This window comes from Macaca mulatta, chromosome 6 (genome assembly GCF_049350105.2).
Source record: "Macaca mulatta isolate MMU2019108-1 chromosome 6, T2T-MMU8v2.0, whole genome shotgun sequence".
NCBI classification, from domain to species: Eukaryota; Metazoa; Chordata; class Mammalia; order Primates; family Cercopithecidae; genus Macaca; species Macaca mulatta.
In genome coordinates, this window is record NC_133411.1 from 66,498,710 (window position 1) to 66,522,447 (window position 23,738).

Below are 23,738 nucleotides of genomic sequence, written 5' to 3' on the forward strand. Positions count from 1 at the left end.
TCCAGAAGCTGCCTGCATCCTTTGGTTCATGGCCTCTTCCTCTATCCTCAAACCCAGCATCTTCTGTCTTTAACTTTCTGTCTCCCGTTTATAAAGACTTATGTGATTACATGGAGCCCACTCAGAAAATCCAGAATAACTCCCCGTCTCAAGATCCTTAACTAAATTATATCTGCAAATTTCCTTCTCCCAAATAAGACCACATATTCGTAGGTTCCAGGAAATATGATGTGGACATCATTGGGGTATTTTTCAGCCTGCAACAGATAATAACTTCTTCTCTAAGAGAACTGGCTCAACTTAACATTAGTTAAGCTAATACAGTTGATCATTCATTCATTTAGTTGGCACACTTACCAGACTGTTATTGAGTATCTACTATGAGCTAAGCATTCCTCTAGGAGCTCAGAAAATGGGAATACCATAGTGAATACATTCACTAAGTTCCCTGTTCTCTCAGGGCTTAGATTCTATGTATAAATAAAATCCCAGGCATATGGAAAAAACATAGATACAGAAGGTGTTCGCCTTTCAGAGATGGAAGCATAGTTCAATGTGGCAGTAGCATAGAATACAAAGGAATTAAGTTATTGTGAGCTATGCTAGAAAAGTTATACTTAAAATGCAGGAAATAATTTTAAAAGAAAAGCAGGTGACATGATTAGATATGTAATTTATGAAGATGCCTGTGACTGAAATGTGAATTAGAGGGAAACAAGACTGGAATTAGAAAGACCAATTAGGACATGCTGCTTTAATCCAGGTGATAAGTGATGACAGTCTGAATTAGGTTAATAGCATTGGATGCTATTGGAGGCAGGAAGTACAATAATTTAAGGCAGCACGAAGAAGTTGAGAAATATCATGGCATTTGTAGAGTGACCTGTGGGGTCAAAGTTGATAGGAAAGAGTGAGAGACAAAAGGGGTAAAAGACAAATACCCAAACAACACATAGTTTGGCTCATCATTTAGATACACTAGTCACTACTGTATTATTTTGTATTCTTCAGTTTATGAAGCCTTAGACTTAGGCCATTGAAAATTTATGAGCTAAGTCCCTGAATAGACTTGCTAAAGTTTTATTTGGTTTATTAGCTCAGTTTGTTCCACATTTCCTTCTCTAGGAACAGATTAGCAACAGTTGCTTCTAAATGTCTCCCATTTTAGGTATAATTAATAAAAATATTAACCACTAATTTTGTTATGACTGATTATGGCTTGTGAGTCCTGTTGCTATCTGTGCTGCCCTTTGTTCTATAGCCGTCTCTAATTCTGACTCTCTGTGTGTGTGTGTGTGTGTGTGTGTGTCTCTCTCTCTCTCTCTCTCACACACACACACACACACACACACACACACACACACACACGCAAAGTTAATTCTTAGAGCCAGCTCTCTTAATCAAATGGGGGTAAAAGAGAGGACAGACTCATCAATAACTTTAATTTTGAAATAAATTTATAGGTAGCAGGGTCTTCTCTTGACCCATCCAGTTGTCCAGCCCATTGACCACTAACACAGTCCCTTGGAGGAGGGTAGAAGCCTTTGCCTATTTAATAACATCTCCCCAACAATGCTACCAATTTTGATACAAGCCCAATTACCCTCAAATAGAGTTGAAAAAAAGAAAAACTTTCCATTTTAAACCTCGAAGTGATTTCACTCAGTGACCTAGAGCTCAAGGACTTTTTCCTTTGCTAAGAATTCCAACCACCCAGCTCCCCAGTGAATAATAAAGACAATGTAATCATCTGTGTTTCTTTTAGTGGTTAATTGGGAACAGGATCATTTTATCCATCTTCATGAGTTGAAGCCCTTCTAGAAATGATTGTGGTTTGTTTTGCCCACCCACAAGATACCAAAATAACCTGCTATCTTCGCAAAATGTGCATCTATTCCCCCAAATCATATTTTATGCCAAGTTTTAAAAGAGAGGGAACCATGCCAGAATTCATTTTCAACCAAGTTTTATTTTCTATTTCTAGTGCTAGTGCATGGTAGACAGCTGGAGGATAGTTCCATTTAAGTTGATTTCTTCCTTGACACTGTTTCTTTTCAGATATGAATTAGCTAGAATAGTGCTAAAAATGAAGGTAACTAATTGTGGACTAAAAACAACAACAGAAGTAATTGCAAGTAAAGAAACCCAGTAAACATTTCAGTGATAATTTGCTTGGTGGGGGAGTGGACATTTTTTTTGCTTGTGCTTAGGAACTATTAATTATATGAATGTTAGCAAATCGCACCTAATAAATTTTGGCCTATATGAATGTGGCATAAAGTGAGACACAAGGCAAAAAACAAGAAGACCCAATCCACCTAGAGAGAATGTAGCTTAATATTGGCATAAATTACATTTAATATAATGAGCCTAATCTAAATGTTAGTGCAGTTGATCCTACATGTAAGATGCACTCAAAATATACTACAGAAATAATATGACTTGGCATTTAGATACACTAGTATCCTTTCTAGTCACTACTGTATTATTTTGTATTCTTCAGTTTATGAAGCCTTGGACTTAGACCATCAAAAATTTGTAAGCTAAGTCCCTGAATGTACTTGCTAAAATTTTATTTGGTTTATTCCACATTTCTTTCTCTATCAACCTCCATTAACCATCTTAGACACTAGATGAATATGATATTTCCAACATATGAACTATTTTAATTAATTCTGGTAAATGCTTTAGAGAGGCCAAAATGTTTATTTCTATATAATACCAAAAATCATTTTACTTGGTGCCAAGAGGTATGGATATTTAATAACCTGTTTATTGTTCTCATGGTTTCTCCAGAACACCCATAAAGAAGGAATCTCATAAAGATGTTATTGACTTCATTGACTTTTCCCCACTCACTTCTTTTCCATCTTCTACATATGAGATGCTCCTCATAGCTCAAGTCTGGCTGGCTGAAGGTATTTGACCCACGAGCATGTTGCTTATGGCAGCCATGTGTACCCTGGCATAATCTTACCTCTCCCTGGCTTACTCTTTAATGTAAGTAGTAGCATTTCCAGGACCCGGAATAGGTCAAAGACAACTCTAAATTTCATACTTAAATTTTTGACAATGAGTTGACCTCTATGAGATCTATAGACAATCTTCTCTTCTGATTCTATTCAGGGCACAGTCTATGCCACTTTTTGAACGCCAACCGTTTTATGCCACTAAATTATGAAGCCTTTACATAAAGTAACAATCCATTCAAAAGGTTTAGTTCCTCAACTCTTCTAAGAACATGTCATTTCTACTGTCTTCTCAGGCCATAGATTCTACAGAAAGATCAGGAAAGACTTGTTTTCTATATCACTTTGCAATCCATTTTAATTACTTTGTGTGATTTATTGATTTTTCTTTGGCCTTTGAATCTGTGAGTAGGAGTTGATTACAGATTAAACTTTATAAGGATATTGTGTATCTTTGATTATTAATACTGACACCTTAATACTAATTAGAAAATCAGTAGAAATGGTCTCTTGATGGATCCAGTAGTGATTTTTGTGAAGTCAAACATGTATTTGATTTGATTTTGCCTTTTTTGTAATTTTTACCTCAATAATTTAACACCTGGTAGTGAGTTGGATATACATCCTCCATAATAGGGACTAGAAATAGCTAACATTTGTTGACCTTTTACTCTGTGCCAGGTATTAGGCTAAGCATTCTACAAAGTTTATTCTCATTTAATCCCCACAGAAGCTCTATGAAGTTGATGCCATTTTTATTTCCATTTTTCTCAATAGAAAGGTGAAGCCTAGAGAGATAGAAGTAACTTTTCACAGGTAGCATGGCTACTATGAGACGAGACCAGAATTCAAGTCAGAAAATCTGACTCCAGAACCTGAACTCTTAATCATTACTATATACTACCTCTTATGCGAAGATAATATTGTTTTCTTAATTTAGATTTGGTATGGACAATTTATCCTGCTCCCTAGTGCCAACACAGTATTTCACAACAGACAATAAAAGTGAAGGTAATTTTCACAATGAGTTCCTAACATTTAACTGGCTTAGGGATGAGATCCTACAGCAATTTAAATATTGCAGTTATGTAGATGTCTATTTTGTAAACAGATAATTTAGAGAGCATCCCATGAAGTAATTCTGCTCAAGATAAGTTTTTTTTATTTTTTATTTATTTATTTATTTATTTATTTTTACCATAGATATTTTGTTGAAGAAAAAAAGTGTATGCCCTAGGTTAATTTCTGGTTGTGACCGTTCCAAGATTTGGATTGTGGGGGTTGTTAAAATCAGTGTTGCCGTGCCTGATGGTGAAGACAATAAGGCTTGATTATCCATTTCTCTAGTGGGAGAGCAGATGCAAAATTATTTCTTACAGAGAATCATGGCCTTTCCTCCTTCCATTCATTCTCTTGACACAAGTTAAGCGGGGTGGAAATGTCCTCTGTTCAGGCTGTTATTCTTGACAGCCTCCTCAACTTCTCCTCAAAGCCCTGAGAGGATACAACTCTTCTCCTTGTTCAGATGACTATTAAAGTAAACTGCTTAGTGTTAAGTGGTGTAATAGACAAATTGCACTCCAGATCAAATTCTTGTCTAATACTCTGTCACTCAATATTTAGCAAAAGCCCAGTGTGTGAAGCAATACTTAGGGGAGATATCTTGAAGTTTATATATGGCTCACTAACTCCTCTCAAATGCTTTACAATTTATACCTAGAGTTATGCATAGTGGCATCCATCCAAAATGCCTCCTCCCAAGAGAATGACTTTTTAAAATTTATACCTTTCTCTAGAGGAAGAAATAAGATTATTGAGAAGCAACAGGAAAAGCTATATAGACCTGAATGACCCAGTTCTTGGCATTAAAAATAGGTGCTTCTAGTTAAGAATTCTATAGCCATTTGAGATGGTCTTAATGTTTTCTCATTTTAAAATATTTTAGTTTAAAAAGTGAAACAATGGTAACTGAATTCATTCCTGTTTCAGTTATTTATTACTGTGTAACAAACTATATACCAAAACTAAGTGGCTTAAAATATTTTATTACTTCTCATGGTTTCCTGTGTCAGAAAACTGGACAGGACACAGTGTGGAGAATTCATCTCTCTTCACATGATGTCTGCTGGAGTGAAATGTGCAAAATGGCTTCTGTACTCACATGTCTGATACCTCAGCTGGGGTGGCTTAGACAGCTGGTGTTGGCTGGAAAACCTAACTGGGGTTGTATGTTTGGTGCCACAGATTTCTGTCAGCTGGATTCTTTAATTTTCCTCCATGCAGTCTCTAGGTCTTTCTGTCTCTCCATATCTTTTCACATGGTCTCTCCAACAGGGCAATCCAGCTTCTTTCGCAGCAGCTTAGGCCTCTGGAAAGTAAAAAACTTGAAACTGTCAGGTCTACTTTCTACTTAGACTAAGAAATGGCACAAGGTTCTTTGCTGCCTTTGTAGTTAAAGAAATAAAAAGCAGACTATAGAAAGGCATGAAAGATGAAGGAAGGATGTATAGTTAAGTGGAGATCATTAATATTTCTTCTTATTATAGTTCTGTTAGGTTATAATATAGTGATATAACTAATAAGATTTGTAATAACAAATAAATCCAGTTGCCACATTTAAAAAGTGTAGCAATTGATCATAAGAGGCTATCATTGATGATAACTTACAGAAGATTTTCATGTTTTGTGATAAGTTGCTCTTAAGCCACTTTTATATCTGCTTATTACTAAGAACTATATATTTAAGTACCAAAAACCCACACATTATGATAGTTCACACAATTTCCAGTTACAAAAAGAAAAAGAATACATTGCTTTATTTCTTTCAAGCCACTAGTTCATTTTTAGAATGAGGTCCACAGTGCACCTACATCACAGTTTCCTGTAGGGCTACTAAAAGTACAGATTCCCACACCCACTCTTGTCTTACTGAATCTAGTCTTTAGGCTGTGGGTGAGTGTATAATGAAATTTCTTCTGCATTTGTTCATAAGTGGGCTGAGTTTTCTTTCCCCAAATGGAGAAGAGATTAACAACTGGAGAGTGTTGGAGACATATAGATGAGGTGTCTGCTGGATAAATATTGGTTTAATTCACAGGAAATGAAAAGCCAAGGAAAGAAGCAAGAAAGGGAAGAAGAGATGTTTCTTTCTCAACATTGACACAGACATAAGGAGAAACCAGCCAAAACACTTTTACAATCTTTAAATCCACTAATTAAAACATCTATTTGGAAGGAGAAAATGTGGGTAATTACCAGGCGTAATAGACTGTCTGAGAGACACTGACTGGGATTGAGATGTAACAGCCTTGGTACAAAATGTCTTTTCAGGGAATATACATAATAATGTCATATTACTGAAAGCTTCTGGTAGGCAGGAAGCATGGCTTCATTGTGCACTGTACCTAGAACCCCGACATGCAATGAATACAAGTGGGTGTTTGATCTCAAAACATACTTTTTTTGCAGAATGCACTTTTGGACTAGAGTTTATCTATTTTCTGCTCACCTGTGATGTCACTGAAAAAATACACCAAATAAATCATATTTATACCGTGATTCGATTAGTGTGTGGAACTGGTCTTCTTGTCCTTTAATCATAAGTGAATCTTCCATTCTTCCCTTCACAAAATGTGATTGTGTTCTGAAGATTCATGGACCCAAGCATATTTTAGACCAGGGGATCACAGTCTAGACTTCAGCTAAAGCAATAAAGTGATGCTTTTTCTTCAAGGTCAGAACACCCGAGGATGAGTAAGCCTGCCGCACAGTGGTTCTTTTCTGATACATCTGGCATGAAAATAGTTCCAGATGGTTGGACACTTAAAAGCCTAAAGTATGTATAGTCGCAGCAATGAAAGAATAAGGTTTTATATGCAATTTAAATAGATATTAAAATAAAGCCATGTCCCTTTTTATCTCAGTGTTTTATAAACTCAAAGTTTGGCTAATGGAATATTCACTGTTTGTTCAAATGTTTCAATAATGCATTTATTAAAAACAATGAATTAGTATACTATTAACCAGAAATGCAAATACATATTTGCTAGGAAGAAAATAATGTTCAGGAAAAAAGAACAAAGAATAGACTGACCTCATATTTATAAATAAATCAGAAGGATAGGTAATGATATATTTTGCCAGTAGTTGGGATTTTATTTTGATGTTAAGCATAAAGTTTAGCCAACTACCACCAAGACACATTAAATTTAAGTGGGAAAAACATTATGACAATTAGAATGTTACATTTTCTCTTGATCCTTTGACCCATATGCATCATTTTTACTGTAGTAAGCATTGAGGTGGTAATAGCACTTCATTCAAATAGAAGTAAGCATCAATATCCACCACTTCCACCCCCAGATAGTTCCCTATCAATGCCTGTGTTTGAGGATTCTTCTTGGGCCAACTTTTCTGGAATTGCTTTTCCATTTATATTCCTTTTTCAATTACTTTCTCCAAAATAAAGTATTTAGACAATGGTTGTAAGTCCTTGGCACCTAAAATTTTATAATCCTTTAGAGATTCAAATATAATTTGGCTGGGCATGGTGGCTCACGCCTGTAATTCCAGCACTTTGGGAGGCCGAGGTGGGTGGATCACCTGAGGTTGGGAGTTTCAGACCAGCCTGACCAACATGGAGAAACCCCTTCTCTACTAAAAATACAAAATTAGCCTGGCGTGTTGGCGCATGCCTGTAATCCCAGCTACTCGGGAGGCTGAGGCAGGAAAATCACTTGAACCCAGGAGGCAGAGGTTGCAGTGAGCCAAGATCGCACTATTGCACTCCAGCCTGGGCAACAAGAGTGAAACTCCATCTCAAAATATTTATATATATAATAAATATATATATTATATTCATACAATTATATAAATTATATAAATATAATTAAGATAAATTTATAATTATATAAATTTAATTATGGAAATATAATTAAGAAATTGTATATATATATAAAATTTCTTAAAACTTTGCAATTCACCTAGACTAGGAATTTAAATTATAATATAACCTGGGAATAAACATTTTTGGTTTCAAACTATGAGAAATAGGTCATAATATATCTTGTTTGATACAAACCATCACTTTTTTCTTCTTTTTACCCAAATGTAACAGAAAACTATAATATTTTATTTACTGTTCTTTGACTAAAATAGATACTAATTCAGCCAAGAGGTAGAGCTAAGAAATTGAACAGTGACTCCAAGTGACTACTTCTATTCAGCAAAAGCTACCATAGATGGTCCAACATAAATCGCCCCACACATTCCTCTATTAGACTCTAAGCCCTTGAGTACAGTACCTTTTCATATACATATGTCTCTGTAAACCCACTACCTAACCCAGTGACCAGAACATGCAGGGCTCAATAAATGTTTGCCTGATGGCATGCCAATTCTAGTCTATGCACGGGCAGAACCTCTGAATGAAAAGCCAGAGTCACAGGCATCTGGAGGCTTTCCTGGATGTGCTCAACACCCCGGTCCATCCCACTATCCCATAAGTTCCCATCTGTTCAATTTTTTAAATTTGTATTTTTTATTATACTTTAAGTTCTAGGGTATATATGCACAACATGCAGGTTTGATACATAGGTATACATGTGCCGTGGTGGTTTGCTGCACCCATCAACTCATCATTGACATTAGGTATTTCTCTTAATGCTATCCTTCCCCCAACCTCCAACCCCCCCAACAGGCCCCGGTGTGTGATGTTCCCTGCCCTGTGTTCAAGTGATCTCATTGTTCAATTCCCACCTATGAGTGAGAACATGCAGTCTTTGGTTTTCTGTCCTTGTGATAGTTTGTTGAGAATAATGGTTTCCAGCTTCATACATGTCCATACAAAGGACATGAACTCATCCTTTTTTATGGCTGCATAGTATTTCATGGTGTATATATGCCACGTTTTCTTAATCCAGTCTATTATTGATGGACATTTGGGTTGGTTCCAAATCTTTGCTATTGAGAATACTGCCGCAATAAACATACATGTGCATGTGTCTTTATAGTAGCATGATTTATAATCCTTTGGGTATATACTCAATAATGGGATTGCTGGGTCAAATGGTAATTTTAGTTCTAGATCCTTGAGGAATCACCACACTGTCTTCCACGATGCTTGAACTCAGTTACACTCCCAGCAACAGTGCAAAAGCATTCCTGTTTCTCCACATCCTCTCCAGTATCTGTTGTTTCCTGGCTTTTTAGTGATTGCCATTCTAACTGGCGTGAGATGGTATCTCATTGTGATTTTGATTTGCATTTCTCTGATGACCAGTGATGATGAACATTTTTTCATGTGTCTGTTGGCTCCATAGATGTCTTCTTTTGAGAAGTGTCTTGTTCATATCCTTTGCCCACTTTTTGATGGGGTTGTTTGTTTTTCTCTTGTAAATTTGTTTGAGTTCTTTGTAGATTCTGGATATTAGCTCTTTGTCAGATGGGTAGATTGCAGAAATTTTCTACCGTTCTGTAGGTTGCCTGTTCACTCTGATGGTAGTTTCTTTTGTCATGCAGAGGTTCTTTAGTTTAGTTAGTTCCCATTTGTCTATTTTGGCTTTTGTTGCCATTGCTTTTGGTGTTTTAGTCATGAAGTCCTTGCCCATCCCCTATGTCCTGAATGGTATTGCCTAGGTTTTCTTCTATGGTTTTTATGGTTTTAGGTCTAACATTTAAGTCTTTAATCCATCTTGAATTAATTTTTGTATAAGGTGTAAGGAAGGGATGCAGTTTCAGCTTTCTACATATGGCTAGCTAGTTTTCCCAGCAGCATTTATTAAATAGGGAATCCTTTCCCCATTTCTTGTTTTTGTCAGGTTTGTCAAAGATCATATGGTTGTAGATGTGTGGTGGTGTTTCTGAGGGCTCTGTTCTGTTCCATTGGTCTATATATCTGTTTTGGTACTGTACCATGCTGTTTTGGTTACTGTAGCTTTGTAATATAATTTGAAGTCAGGTAGCGTGATGCCTCCAGCTTTGTTCTTTTTGCTTAGGATTGTTTTGGCAACGGAGGCTCTTTTTTGGTTCCATATGAACTTTAAAGTAGTTTTTTCCAAATCTGTGAAGAAAGTCATTGATAGCTTGATGGGGATGGCATTGAATCTATAAATTACTTTGGGCAGTATGGCCATTTTCACGATACTGATTCTTCCTATCCATGAGCACAAAATATTCTTCCATTTGTTTTTGTCCTCTTTTATTTCATTGAGCAGTGCTTTGTAATTCTCCTTGAAGAGGTCCTTCACATCCCTTGTAAGTTGGATTCCTAGGTATTTTATTCTCTTTGTAGCAATTGTGAATGGGAGTTCACTCATGATTTGGCTCTCTATTTGTCTGTTATTGGAGTATAGGAATGCTTGTGATTTTTGCACATTGATTTTGTATCCTGAGACTTTGCTGAAGTTGCTTATCAGCTTAAGGAGATTTGGGGCTGATTCAATGGGGTTTTCTAAATATATAATCATGTCATCTGAAAAAAGGGACAATTTGACTTCCTCATTTCCTAATTGAATACCCTTTATTTGTTTCCCTTGCCTGATTGCCCTGGCCAGAATTTCCAACACTACGTTGAATAGGAGTGGTAAGAGAGGACATCCTTGTCTTGTGTCAGTTTTCAAAGGGAATGCTTCCAGGTTTTGCCTATTCAGTATGATATTGGCTGTGGGTTTGTCATAAATAACTCATATTATTTTGAGATATGTTCTGTCAATACTTAGTTTATTGAGAATTTTTAGCATGAAGAGTTGTTGAATTTTGTTGAAGGCCTTTTCTGCATCTATTGAGATACTCGTGGTTTTTGTCATTGGTTCTGTTTATGTGATGGATTATGTTTATTGATTTGCATATGTTCAACCAGCCTTGCATTCCAGGGATGAAGCCAACTTGGTCATGGTGGATAGGCTTATTGATGTGCTGCTGGATTTGCTTTACCAGTATATTATTAAGGATTTTTGCATCAATGTTTATCAGGGATATTGGTCTAAAATTCTCTTTTTTTGTTGTGCCTCTGCCAGACTTTGGTATCAGGATGATGTTGGTCTTATAAAATGAGTTAGGGAGGATTCCCTCTTTTTCTATTGATTAGAAATTTCAGAAGGAATAGTACCAGCTCCTCTTTGTACCTCTGGTAGAATTCGGCTGTGAATCCGTCTGGTCCTGGACTTTCTTTCTTTGGTGAGCTATTAATTATTGCCTCAATTTCAGAGCTTGTTATTGGTCTATTCAGAGATTCAACTTCTTCCTGGTTTAGTCTTGGGAGGGTGTATGTGTCCAGGAATTTATCCATTTCTTCTAGATTTTCTAGTTTATTTGCATAGAGGTGTTTATAGTATTCTCTGATGGTAATTTGTATTTCTACGGGATTGGTGGTGATATCCCCTTTATCATTTTTTTATTGTGTCTATTTGTTTCTTCTCTCTTTTCTTCTTTATTACTCTTGCTAGCAGTCTATCAATTTTGTTGATCTTTTCAAAAAACCAACTCCTGGATTCATTGATTTTTTGAAGGGTTTTTTGTGTCTCTATCTCCTTCAGTTCTGCTCTGATCTTAGTTATTTCTTGCCTTCTGCTAGCTTTTGAATTTGTTTGCTCTTACTTCTGTAGTTCTTTTAATTGTGATGTTAGGGTGTCAATTTTAGATCTTTCCTGCTTTCTTTTGTGGGCATTTAGTGCTATAAATTTCCCTCTACACACTGCTTTAAATGTGTCCCAGAAATTCTGGTACATTGTGTCTTTGTTCTCATTGGTTTCAAATAACATCTTTATTTCTACCTTCATTTCATTATTTACCCAGTAGTCGTTCAGGAGCAAGTTGTTCAGTTTCCCTATAGTTGTGCAGTTTTGAGTGAGTTCCTTAATCCTGAGTTTTAATTTGATTGGTCTGAGAGACAGCTGGTTGTGATTTCTGTTCTTTTACAATTGCTGAGGAGTGCTTTACTTCCAATTAGGTGGTCAATTTTAGAATAAGTGCGATGTGGTGCTGAGAAGAATGTATATTCTGTTGATTTAGGGTGGAGAGTTCTGTCGATGTCTATTAAGTCTGCTTGTTGCAGGGCTGAATTCAGGTCCTGGGTATCCTTGTTATCCTTCTGTCTCGTTGATCTGCCTAATATTGGCAGTAGGGTGTTAAAGTCTCCCATTATTATTGTGTGGGAGTCTACGTTTCTTTGTAGGTCTCTAAGGACTCGCTTTATGAATCTGGGAGCTCCTGTATTTGGTGCATATATATTTAGGATAGTTAGCTCTTATTGTTAACTGAACCCTTTACTATTATGTAATGACCTTCTTTGTCTCTTTTGATCTTTGTTGGTTCAATGTCTGTTATCCCTGGTATTTTTTGCTTTCCATTTGCTTGGTAGATCTTCCTCCATCCCTTTTTTTTTTGAGCCTGCGTGCGTTTGCACGTGAGATGGGTCTCCCAAATAAACACACTGATGGGTCTTGACTCTATCCAATTTACCAGTCTATGTCTTTTAACTGGAGCATTTAGTCCATTTACATTTAGGGTTAATATTGTTATGCGTGAATTTGATTTGGTCCTTATGATGTTAGCTGGTTATTTTGACCGTTAATTGATGCAGTTTCTTCCTAGCATCGATGGTATTTACAATTTGGGATGTTTTTGCAGTGGCTGGTACTAGTTGTTTCCTTCCATGTTTAGTTCTTCCTTCAGGAGCTCTTGTAAGGCAGGCCTGGTGGTGACAAAATCTCTCAGCATTTGCTTGTCTGTAAAGGATTTTTTTTCTCCTTCACTTATAAAACTAATTTTGGCTGGATATGAAATTCTGGGTTGAAAATTCTTTTCTTTAAGAATGTTGAATATTGACCCCCACCATCTTCTGGCCTGTAGGGTTTCTGCCAAGAGATCTCCTGTTGTTATGATGGGTTTCCCTTTGTGGGTAACTCGATCTTCCTCTCTGGCTGCCTTTAACACTTTTTCCTTCATTTTAACATTAGTGAATCTGAAAATTTTGTGTCTTGGAGTTGCTCTTCTCGAGGAGTATCTTTGTGGTGTTCTCTGTATTTCCTGAATTTGAATGTTGGCCTGCCTTGCTAGGTTGGGGAAGTTCTCCTGGGTAATGTCCTGAAGAGTGTTTTCCAACTTGGTTCCATTTTCCCCATCCCTTTCAGGTGCACCATCAAATGTGCATTTGGTATTTTCACATAGTCCCATATTTCTTGGAGGCTTTGTTCATTTATTTTTACTCTTTTTTCTCTAAACTTATCTTCTCACTTTATTTCATTAATTTGATCTTCAATCACTGATACCCTTTCTTCCACTTGATCAAATTGGCCATTGAAGCTTGTGCATGCATCACGAAGTTCTCATGCCATGGTTTTCAGCTCCATCAGGTCATTTAAGGTCTTCTATACACTGTTTATTCTAGTTAGCCTTTCGCCTAATCTTTTTTCAAGGTTTTTAACTTCCTTGCGATGAGTTCAAGCATCCTCCTTTAGCTTGGAGAAGTTTGTTATTACCAACCTTCTGAAGCCTACTTCTCTCAACTCATCAAAGTCATTCTCCATCCAGCTTTGTTCCGTTGCTCGCGAGGAGCTGTGATCCTTTGGAGGAGAAAAGGTGCTCTGATTTTTAGAATTTTCAGCTTTTCTGCTGTGGTTTCTCCCCATCTTTGTGGTTTTATCTATCTTTGGTCTTTGATGTTGGTGACCTACAGATGGGGTTTGGTGTGGTTGACCTTTTTGTTGATGTTGATGCTATTCCTTTTTGTTTGTTAGTTTTCCTACTAACAGTCAGGTCCCTCAGCTGCAGGTCTGTTGGAGTTTCCTGGAATTCCACTCCAGACCCTGTTTGCCTGGGTATCACCAGCGGAGGCTGCAGAACAGCAAATATTGCAGAACAGAAAATATTGCTGTCTGATCCTTCCTCTGGAAGCTTCGTCCCAGAGAAGCAGCCACTTATATGAGGTGTCTTTCAGCCCCTACTGAGAGGTGTCTCCCAGTTAGGCTACATGGGAGTTAGGGACCCACTTGAGGAGGCAGTCTGTCCATTCTCAGCGCTCAAACGCCATGCTGGAAGAACCACTGCTCTCTTCAGAGCTGTCAGACAGGGAGGTTTATGTCTGCAGAGTTGTCTGCTGCCTTTTGTTCAGCTATGCCCTGCCCACACAGGTGGAGTCTGGAGGCAGTAGGCCTTGTTGAGGTGAGATGGGCTCCACCCAGTTGGAGTTTCCCTGCCACTTTGTTTACCTACTCAAGCCTCTGCTATGGCAGACGCCCCTCCTCCAACCAGGCTGCTGCCTCGCAGTTTGATCTTAGGCTGCTGTGCTAGCAGTGAGCAAGGCCCCGTGGGCGTGGGACACACCAAGCCAGTCACGGGAGAGAATCAACTTGTCTGCCAGTTTCTAAGACCTTGGGAAAACCATAGTATTTAGGTGAGAGTGTCCCATTTTTCCAGATAGTTTGTCACAGCTTCACTTGGCTAGGAAAGGGAAATCCCCTGACCTCGTGCGCTTCCCGGGTGAGGCGACGCCCCACCCTGCTTCGGCTCGCCCTCCATGGGCTGCACCCACTGTCCAACTGGTCCCAATGAGATGAACCAGGTACCTCAGTTGGAAATGCAGAAATCTCCCGTCTTCTGCATAGATCACACTGGGAGCTGCAGACTCGAGCTGTTCCTATTCAGCCATCTTGGAATGCCCCGCGTCTGTTCCATTTTTGAATTGAATTGAAAGGCAGATGCCATCTATTCAATTTTTAAATGAGTCAGCATGGCACATGACACTTGGTAGTAAGTGCTGAGGAAATGTTTTCTGAATATTATCTTACAAGTTAATGGCAATACTTTAAAAGACAAAAGCAGTGCTTTGCATGTGTTTCATATGATTTAGTTTTATGAAACTTCCAGTTAATATTAAAATCCAAAGCATCCTGATACTTTACATTTTCATGTTCTGTGATGAGGGGGATGGAGAGAAGCAAAGAATGCAGTTTGTGTGTGTGCATATTAATTCCATGAACTGAGTTTGAATTCTATTAAAATACCAAATAAGTTACATTCAGTCTAAGACTTCTATTTCTGTTTAGAAACACAATTAACTTGTGGATCTGATAGATAAGCTCGAGAATGTCCTCCCAATTCAGAGCCCTAAGTTGTTTATCTGCAAAGCAAAGATAATATTCATTGTGTGTTCCCTTGCAAAGTTTGTCTAAGATCAAGTTAGGTGATAATGTGATTGTACTTTATGAACCACTTTGCAAAACATCATTATTATTTCCCTGTGAGGATTTTTAATATGATTAATTGATGCATAGGTGTGTATTCAAAATATGTAACACATATTTAAAAATAGATATTCCTGTCTGTTCCAGTTGGCTAGGAAATCGACTCGAGGTCTTGAACCATTTCACAATCATGCTACTGAGGAAAAAATTGAGAACACTTGGTTTGGTGATCCTGGCAAGAAGAAATGCTATAGTAACATTGTCATTAATTCCTCCTTTATGGATAGACCTCCAAATAGTTGAAAGGAGATAGCTTTTGAGGTACTCTGGTTTAAAAATCTTTTATTTCCTTTTTTTTTTTTTTTTTTTTTTTTGAGATGGAGTCTCGCCCTGTCACCCAGGCTGGAGTGCAGTGGTGCGATCTCAGCTCACTGCATGCTCTGCCTCTCTGGTTCACATCATTCTCCTGCCTCAGCCTCCAGAGTAGCTTGGACTACAGGCGCCCACCACCACGCCCGGCTAATTTTTTAATTCTGTATTTTTAGTAGAGATGGGATTTCACCATGTTAGCCAGGTTGGTCTCGATCTCCTCACCTTGTGATCCACCTGCCTCGGACTTCCAAAGTGCTGGGATTATAGGTGTGAGACACTACACCTGGCCTAGTTCATTTTTTAATCACATTCCAAATTCTGTTATTCTTCAGGTGTTATCAGTTTTACCTTTGAAATACCTTCAGAATCTTTCACATTCTGAAGATGAGTTTCCTTTCCAATTATACTTTAGTTTACTTATCGTCTCTCCCCAGGATATTGCAATCGCCTCTCTTTATTTTTAAGCTTCTAGCTTCCTGAAGCAAATCCATTCCTATGGAATGTGTATTCGTTTCCTACTACTGTAACAAATTACCAAAAATGTAGTGGCTTGAAACCACACAAACATATTATCTTACAGTTCTGGAAGTCAGAAGTCCAAAATGGGTCTTCAGGGCTGTGTTCCTTCTGGAAGCTCCAGGGGGAGAATCCACTTCTTTGCCTTCTCTGGCATTGAGAGGCCACCTGCATTCCTGGGGTCATGGCCCCTTCCTCTACCTTCATAGCCAACAGCATAGCATCTCATCAAATCTCTTTCTCACCTTTGCTTTTGTTGTTACCTCTTCTCTGATTCTCCTGCCTCCTCCTTTCCCTTATAAAAACCTTTGTGATTACATTGAGCCCATCCAGAAATTGTAGGATAATCCCCTCATTGTGAGATCATTAATTTAATCATACCTATGAAATTCCTTTGGCCATATAAAGTAATATTCACAGGTTTGGAGATTGGAAAGTAGACCCCTTGGAGAGCCATCATTCTACCTACCACAGAACTCAAGTGATGTCTTTTAGTCAGATGCAATCTGGTCCTGCCATTTTCCTGCATGGAGCGCTCATGACTTCCCAGGCCTCGGCAACAGCTTCACGTTTTTCTGACCTCAACCTACAATTAAAAATATATATTTTATTACATGATCTAATTTACACACACACTCACAGACACACATGAAAATCTTCACAAAATTTGGCACTTATTCTTATGTGTAATTCACTTTCATAGTTTCTGTTATAGCCTATTAATTTGTAAAATGCTGTCCATGACCCACTTCACAGAGTTTCTGTCCTGTTAGTGGGTTTCAAGCCACAGTTTAAACATCATATAGGCTGTGTGTGCTTCATCCATGCAAACTACTTTTAGATCCCAAACAGGCCATTTTCTTTCATGCCTCATGCACTTTAGGCTATTCTTACCCTACAAAGCTTACGTGCCACTTCTGCTGACAGGCTCAACTCTAAACATTACTTTCTTTGAAAAACTATTGATTTCCTCCAGGCACCTACACACCTACGTCTTGCCAGCCTCCTGTATTGTCTCTGTTACAGTATTTGCCAGGTAGTCTCTCGTTCTCCTTTCTTTCTGTCTCTCTCATTCTTTCTCTCCTGCACACACACATCCTTCTTTTTCTCCTCCTCTTCCATTTCCTTCTTCTCCCTTCCTCCTCCTTTTCCTGTTGTCTTCCCTTTCTCCTTTCTTTTTATTCATTCTAAAAGAAAGATGATAACAGATACAATAGCCTTTGTAGAAAAATTTGAAAATACAGAAGAATAAACAGAAACCTAAACCTACCTCTAAACAAACCCTCCAGAGAGAACTACTAATATTTATACATTTTCAGTTAATCTTTTTGATATTTAGATCTACACACTTTATCAAACAAAAATAGGTTCATGCTGCAAAATTTTGGAACCTGTTGGAATGGACTTGATGATAACCTGGATAGTGAGTATAAGTTATAACCAGCAATTTTTGATGAAAAAATACAAGGCAACCTATATATTGGTTTAATGAATACTCAGGATATAAAGTAATTAAAGATGACTTCCATGAAAAGAAATGTAAATAACTTTTAATAAAAGAAGTAAGGGATTCTTCCAAAATTATATGTGGCAGCCAAAATTATATTTGGCAGCCAAAGTTGTTGGACTATCCTGATGAATAACATCTTGTTTATTCTTTTTTTTTTTTTTTTTTTTTGAGACTCCAGTCCGGGCTGGAGTACTATGGCACGATCTTGGCTCACTGCAACCTCCGCCTCCTGGGTTCAAGCAATTCTCCTGCCTCAGCCTCCCAAGGAGCTGGGATTACAGGCATGAGCCACCACACATGGCTAATTTTGTATTTTTAGTAGAGACAGGGTTTCTCCATGTTAGTCAGGCTGGTCTCGAACTCCCGACCTCAGGTGATCCACCTGCCTCGGCCTCCCAAAGCACTGGGATTACAGGCATGAGCCACCGGCCATGTTTATTCTTTCGTAATCATATTTCTGATGAAAAGCAAGTTTTTATTTGGAATTATTATTGTGCCTTAATACCCTATTATGACAGTTTACCAGGGATTAAACCAGAATTTGGAGAAATTGTTTTACTTTTTTCAAGCTACTAGTCCATTCTCAAAGTGCAACTACATGAGAATTACCTTGAGGGCTACTAACAGCTCAGATTCCCATGCCCACCCAGTCCTACTGAATATGTCTTTAATCATGGAGCCCAGGAATTTCCCCCTGTTAACAAGTTTTGATGCATAATAAAATTTGAGCATCACTACACTAAACTTATAAAACTGTAAAAATCAATGTACTAAACAGCTCTTTGGGAGCACTAATAGTTTGTACTAATGTAAATTCTCCCCAGAAATCAGTTCCTTTAAGAAACCTTAACCTCAGGAGTCTTTAGAACCAAATGAGACCTTAAAATATGTAATTTAATTACATCTTTATGCAAATGAGGAAAGTAAAAAGATGAAATGACCTCCCACAAGTCACTGAGCAGGCTTGTAGAAGAACTGAGCCTTTTACCAAGAAAGAATCTCTGATTTCAAGTCCTAAGCCCTCTTCCCTATTCCAGACTGGAACATGCTTTACTATATCTGCTGGCTTACCTATTTTAAGCCACTATTTCTTCACAGTAAATGCCACTTTAATCCTTGCTTATTTACTTTCTAATGACAATCCTGAAATCAATTTCTTTATAAAAACACATTTTGGTGTTTTAAGAGAAACATTCCTGGCTTTAATGTAATTATGAAAACTACAGAGCCATGAAATCTCCTTTGCTTACTGCATAGTGCTTGGAGTTTGCATGTAATTTGTGGTTCATAATGCTCAAGTTTGCCTGCTGGTGTACTCAGATAAGAGGAAGCAGCTAGACTTCCAAATTAAAGGACTCTGATAGAATAAACTGCATCAATATCTCTATTTCCTGAAAAGGAAAAAATTCTGCTTGTTTATTGAGGTGAAATGTCATCTAAATAGCTGAATATAATCGCAAACAGAATTCTTGAAAGTACTGAGAATTTTTTAGTAAAGATACACAAAAGCAATGCTATACACATGATCTGTGCTGAATGTATCTGGGGTTGGGATTCTATTCCATTTCAGAACAACAGTCATTAACAGGTCATAAAAAACATGATGAGCAGGTAAAATGACTTTTACTTTATCTGAATCCTTTTGGTTGTGATATTTTCAGAAGTTTAAAGGGGTGCTAGCTTTTTCTTTTTTTCTTTCTTTTTTAATTTCTGTAACTTTCATTCATTCTCTGGTTGAACATGTAGTTCCAGTTTGAGTTAGGGGTGGTGATCCGATCGCTAAACACCAGGCTGATTCATGTTCACCATTAATTAGCACAATAAGAAACTCAAGTTACCAAATCAGAGATTAACTCTGAAAATAGTTAACTCCAGCATTAACTATGAATAATTGTATGAGTTTCCTTTTACTTTAAAATTTATGAATGGTAGATTCAAAGTGAGTGATAATGCAATGTTATATTCAGAGATAATTGCACTGAAGCAAACAGAATAATAATTTAGTATTTTTAAAAATCACTATGATTTTTTTTTCCTGGATGTTTTATAATTTTTTTTAACCATCTGGTTATTTATGACATCACATTATATGTTACACTAAAGGAAGGTAGAAAGATACTTCTTCAGAGAATCTCTGCTTTCAATGTACTTTTAGAATAAACAACTAGTATAATAACTATACATCTGGTATTTTTTGAGTTCTTATTTTGTAAATAGGCAAAGCAGTCTTTACCTTCAGGGGAAAACAGCTTCTCACAAGCAAATTCCATTGCAGCAATTGGAAAGAAGTGACTAGCCCAAATGTGAGCTAGATTCTTCTGTCTTATGATCAGGAGTTTTGCAATATTGTTATTAAGTGAGATTATTGAAAATCTACAAATAGTTGGCTTTCTTTTATGAATTCTTAAAAATTTTGATGACAAATTTTGCATTATGGTATTTGGATTTGCTATTTATTAGGAAAGGAGTTAAGAGGTACTTGAATTCAAAATCCAAGATAAACATGTTTCAGTAAATATTAATAAGGTTAAAGAGAAATTTTCTTTTGAGGGAGAATGTAGTCTCTTGCAGCTGTGTTTATGGAATAGAAGTAGATGATGCCCACATTTTTTATTGAAAGGACTCCTTGGTTACAATGACTTGTTCCCAATCACTTTTGTCTTCCCTCTCCCCACTTTCACTCTCTCTCCCTCTCTTCATCCCTCCCTCTGTCTTTCTTTAGAAAGGAGCCCTTTGCTTCCTAACCTTATTTAACTTGTTTCTGGAAATGAAGCAGATTAAATTTTACTCATTACTATACTTGTGCCTGGAGTATCCATCTTCTTATGATGCGAAATAAGGCCGCACTTGATCCTGTGTTGCCCAATCCACCGCCTCTTACTTTCGTATTGTTCCTAGTAGCCTTGCAGTTCATTTAATCTTAGGAGATACTGGATATTACATTTTTGGTACAGCCAACATAAAATTATAATTTATAATTCTCATGATGTTTTTCTGATGGTTTGAAAGTTGCTTGAGATGAATTTTTTTAAATGCAAAGAAAAACAATCAAGTGCAAACAACCACTGGGTGATCTAGCAGTTAGTGTAAAGGAGATAGCAAATACAGAAACTTTTGTTGTTGCTTAGGAATAGTTTATGGTGGCCATCTTGAATAATAAGCTTTACTGTCCCACGAATTGAGAAGTGAGATCCGTCAGTTACAGCTACAAGCTGTAGGACAGTAGCATTGGAAGTCAGAGTTTGAGCACCTCTGGATAAGCATTTTTTTCAATGGCCACCTTGGGAATTCGTCTCAAATTCATATCTTTATTTAGAAATAAGTGGCTGGTCTCCCTCATGGACACATTGAAATTTACAGGATAGGAAAAGCAGAAAAGCAGTAATAACAGAGTTATTGGAAGAAAAGGTAGAGTTGTAATATAATGAGAATATATCCATTTATACATTGTTAGTCTTAGACTATCTCTGCTTAGAAGTTTTCATCTAGGATTAAAATAAAGCGTCTGTAACATTTGAACTTCTTATCTTTCCACAGACATGCAGTAACTTCTCTACTTATTTGTATTGATTAATAACATTAACCTTCCAGTATCTCATTTTTGCAACCTTGATACCATCTGCAACTTGTCTCTTGGGTTCTTGTGGTTGTGTAATCTAACCTCTTACAGAATGCACAACTCTCTTCTACAACATCCTTAGTGTTGTTCATTCTTAACATTCTTATGTTCAAACATCTCCAGTGATAAAGTACTCACCAATTTCTAATGCAGCCCATTTTTATTAGTTTATCTCTATCTTGAGTCAAAATCTATACATATCCAATCATTTTTTACCATTGAGACAAAGGGCTTTCATCCCATTGCCAAAGCCAGCTTGGAGAAAAGCCCAGACAACATTTTAGTCATCTTTTGCCTGCTTTTCTTTCCATGACAGTTTCCAGTTTTTATTTGCTTGTCTCAATTTGTTGTTCGATTGCCTCAGCCATTCCATATTGAAGTGGGTCCTCTGGCAGAAGTTTTAAAGCACACTGTTTTTTGCTTATCAACTTTAAGCAAATTGGAAGGCCATAGCAGTAATCTTATTTCCATTTCTGGAAAAATGATATTTGAGCAAAGAATGACAACCTATATTTTCACTCCTTGTAAAATACAATTTTATTCAAATAAGAGAGATTAACAGTAGTTTGTAATCACACTTTTTTTAAAAAGGACATCCGAAAATTAGATATCATACATAGTATTTGGATAATTCTATAGAGATGTAATAAACCCAAATCATGAACATGAAATATGTTGATGTATAAAACATTGCACAAGAAAAAGAAACTTAGAAATAAAGAGCAGCTAGGAGTTACAACGGCTGACATGTGTTGCATGCTTCCTGCGTCTGAGGTCCTATTCTAACCAAGTTACCTGTGTTAGCTCATTTGATTTTCATAGCAACCTTAGGTTTCTAGAGAAACTCATTTTACAGTTGAGAAAACTGGGGTACAGAAAGATTGATTGATTTGCCCAGCATCACACAGCCAGTAAGGACTGGAGCCAGAAGGTGAACACAGATCATCCAGCCCTAGAATCCCTTCTCTTAACAGTTACCCAGTATTGGTCAGACTGCCAGCATCAGAATGACCAAGGGTGCTTGGAGAAGGTACACGTTCCCAGACTCAGCTGCCAGATCTACTAAGGGAGAACTTCTGAGAGGGCAGCATTATGTTAAATTGCCAAATGTCATTTATAAATAAATTCATTAGAAGAAATAAGTCTCCTAAAACTTCCCCGAAAATGAATGATAGGGAAACTCGTCACTCTATTTGTACCCCCAGCCAACTCTGTGCTTTATTAGAATTCATTGCTTGGTTCCAAAAGGGAAGAAACCCTGCCCTGCCTGAGCATGTTCTACAGCAGCTTGCAATCGTTTTCGGGTACTAAGAGTCATCTCTTATCTTTCTTTCCTTTTTTTTTTTCTTTTTTTTGAGGCAGGGTCTCTCTGTGTTGCCCAAGCTGGAATGCAGTGGTGCAATCATAGCTTACTGTAGCCTCAAACTCCTGGGTTAAAGCAATCCCCCCACCTCAGTCTCCCAAGTTGCTGAGACCATAGGTGCACACCACCACACCTAGCTAATTTGTTTACATTTTTGTAGAGACAGGTCTTGCCACATTGCCCAGGCTGGTCTCAAACTTCTGGCTCAAGTGATCCTTTAACCTCGGCCTCCCAAAGTGCTGGGATTACAGGCATGAGCCACCATGCCTGGCCCATTCCTTCATCCTTCTATGAATGATGATGGATCTGGGCAAATATAGCCTTACACCCTTGCCCATCTGCCTGCTCTCACATTTGTGAAATAATTCACCAGGTTGAGCATATAGTTGGACTGCTTGGAGCAGAGAGAAGAACACACAGGGATCAGACCCTGACCTTATTAGCACAGCATGATCATCTTGCCTGGCATAATCCAGTCAGAGTGGTGCCCAGCTGGAGAAGTTTCTGTCTTTCCTGTAGGAGAAAGATCAGTAGAGGCCAGTGCATCTGCTCTCTGACTCTGCTACCAAGCAATTCAAGCAGTAGAGTCTGTTTACAGGGTAAGAAAAATACATTTGTCTGGCACACAATCCCTGAAAGAACTTTTTGCATTGAAATAGGAATTTGAATTATAGTCAGAATACTAATTCCCTTTCAGGTTTCTCATGCCAACAGTCATGTTGTCAGTGAAATTTAAATGTGAGAAAAATGCCTTTATGGACTGCCAGATTGTTTGGCAAATGATTTAGGTCTATTTGGTTTATTTGTGATGCAGTGATTTTTGTTAACATTTTAATATGGAAAATAAAGAATTAAGTTTTGCTGTATACATGGGTTTTATTTCTCCAAAAATAACATTCTTAGTCCTACCTCATCTTTCTTCTTAAATTTAAAATGTTAATGTACAGATGTATGCTATATAGCATATATTTGCTTGTCTGCTTTCTTTTTCACACATAAATCAACATAGGTTCTTTCTCATTTGTGGCTTTTTACTCTTATTTTCTGTTGATCTGGAAATAATATGGTGTGTTCATTTGTAATAACTCCTGGAAATTTGTTTTCTCTGCCTTAGCAGAGAAATTAACCCCTAAAGAGAATTCAGATTGAATACATTCTGTAGACGTTATTCTAGGTTTAAATTATGTCAAGTTGTAATAAGAGTTTG

General features: G+C 37.4%; 1 protein-coding gene and 1 long non-coding RNA gene across 3 annotated transcripts in view; one reads left to right on the top strand and one right to left on the bottom strand.

Moving 5' to 3' along the window:
* Positions 1 to 23,738, top strand: part of RAB3C (RAB3C, member RAS oncogene family) — a 293,717-nt gene that overhangs the window by 105,120 nt on the left and 164,859 nt on the right. The gene's annotated exons all lie outside the window — the stretch shown is intronic.
* LOC114678793 (uncharacterized) lies at positions 4,951 to 16,627 on the bottom strand. The gene is made up of 2 exons (XR_003730331.2): positions 16,509 to 16,627; positions 4,951 to 5,337 (listed from the first exon to the last, which is right to left on the bottom strand). It is a non-coding gene; the product is annotated as an uncharacterized LOC114678793 (long non-coding RNA).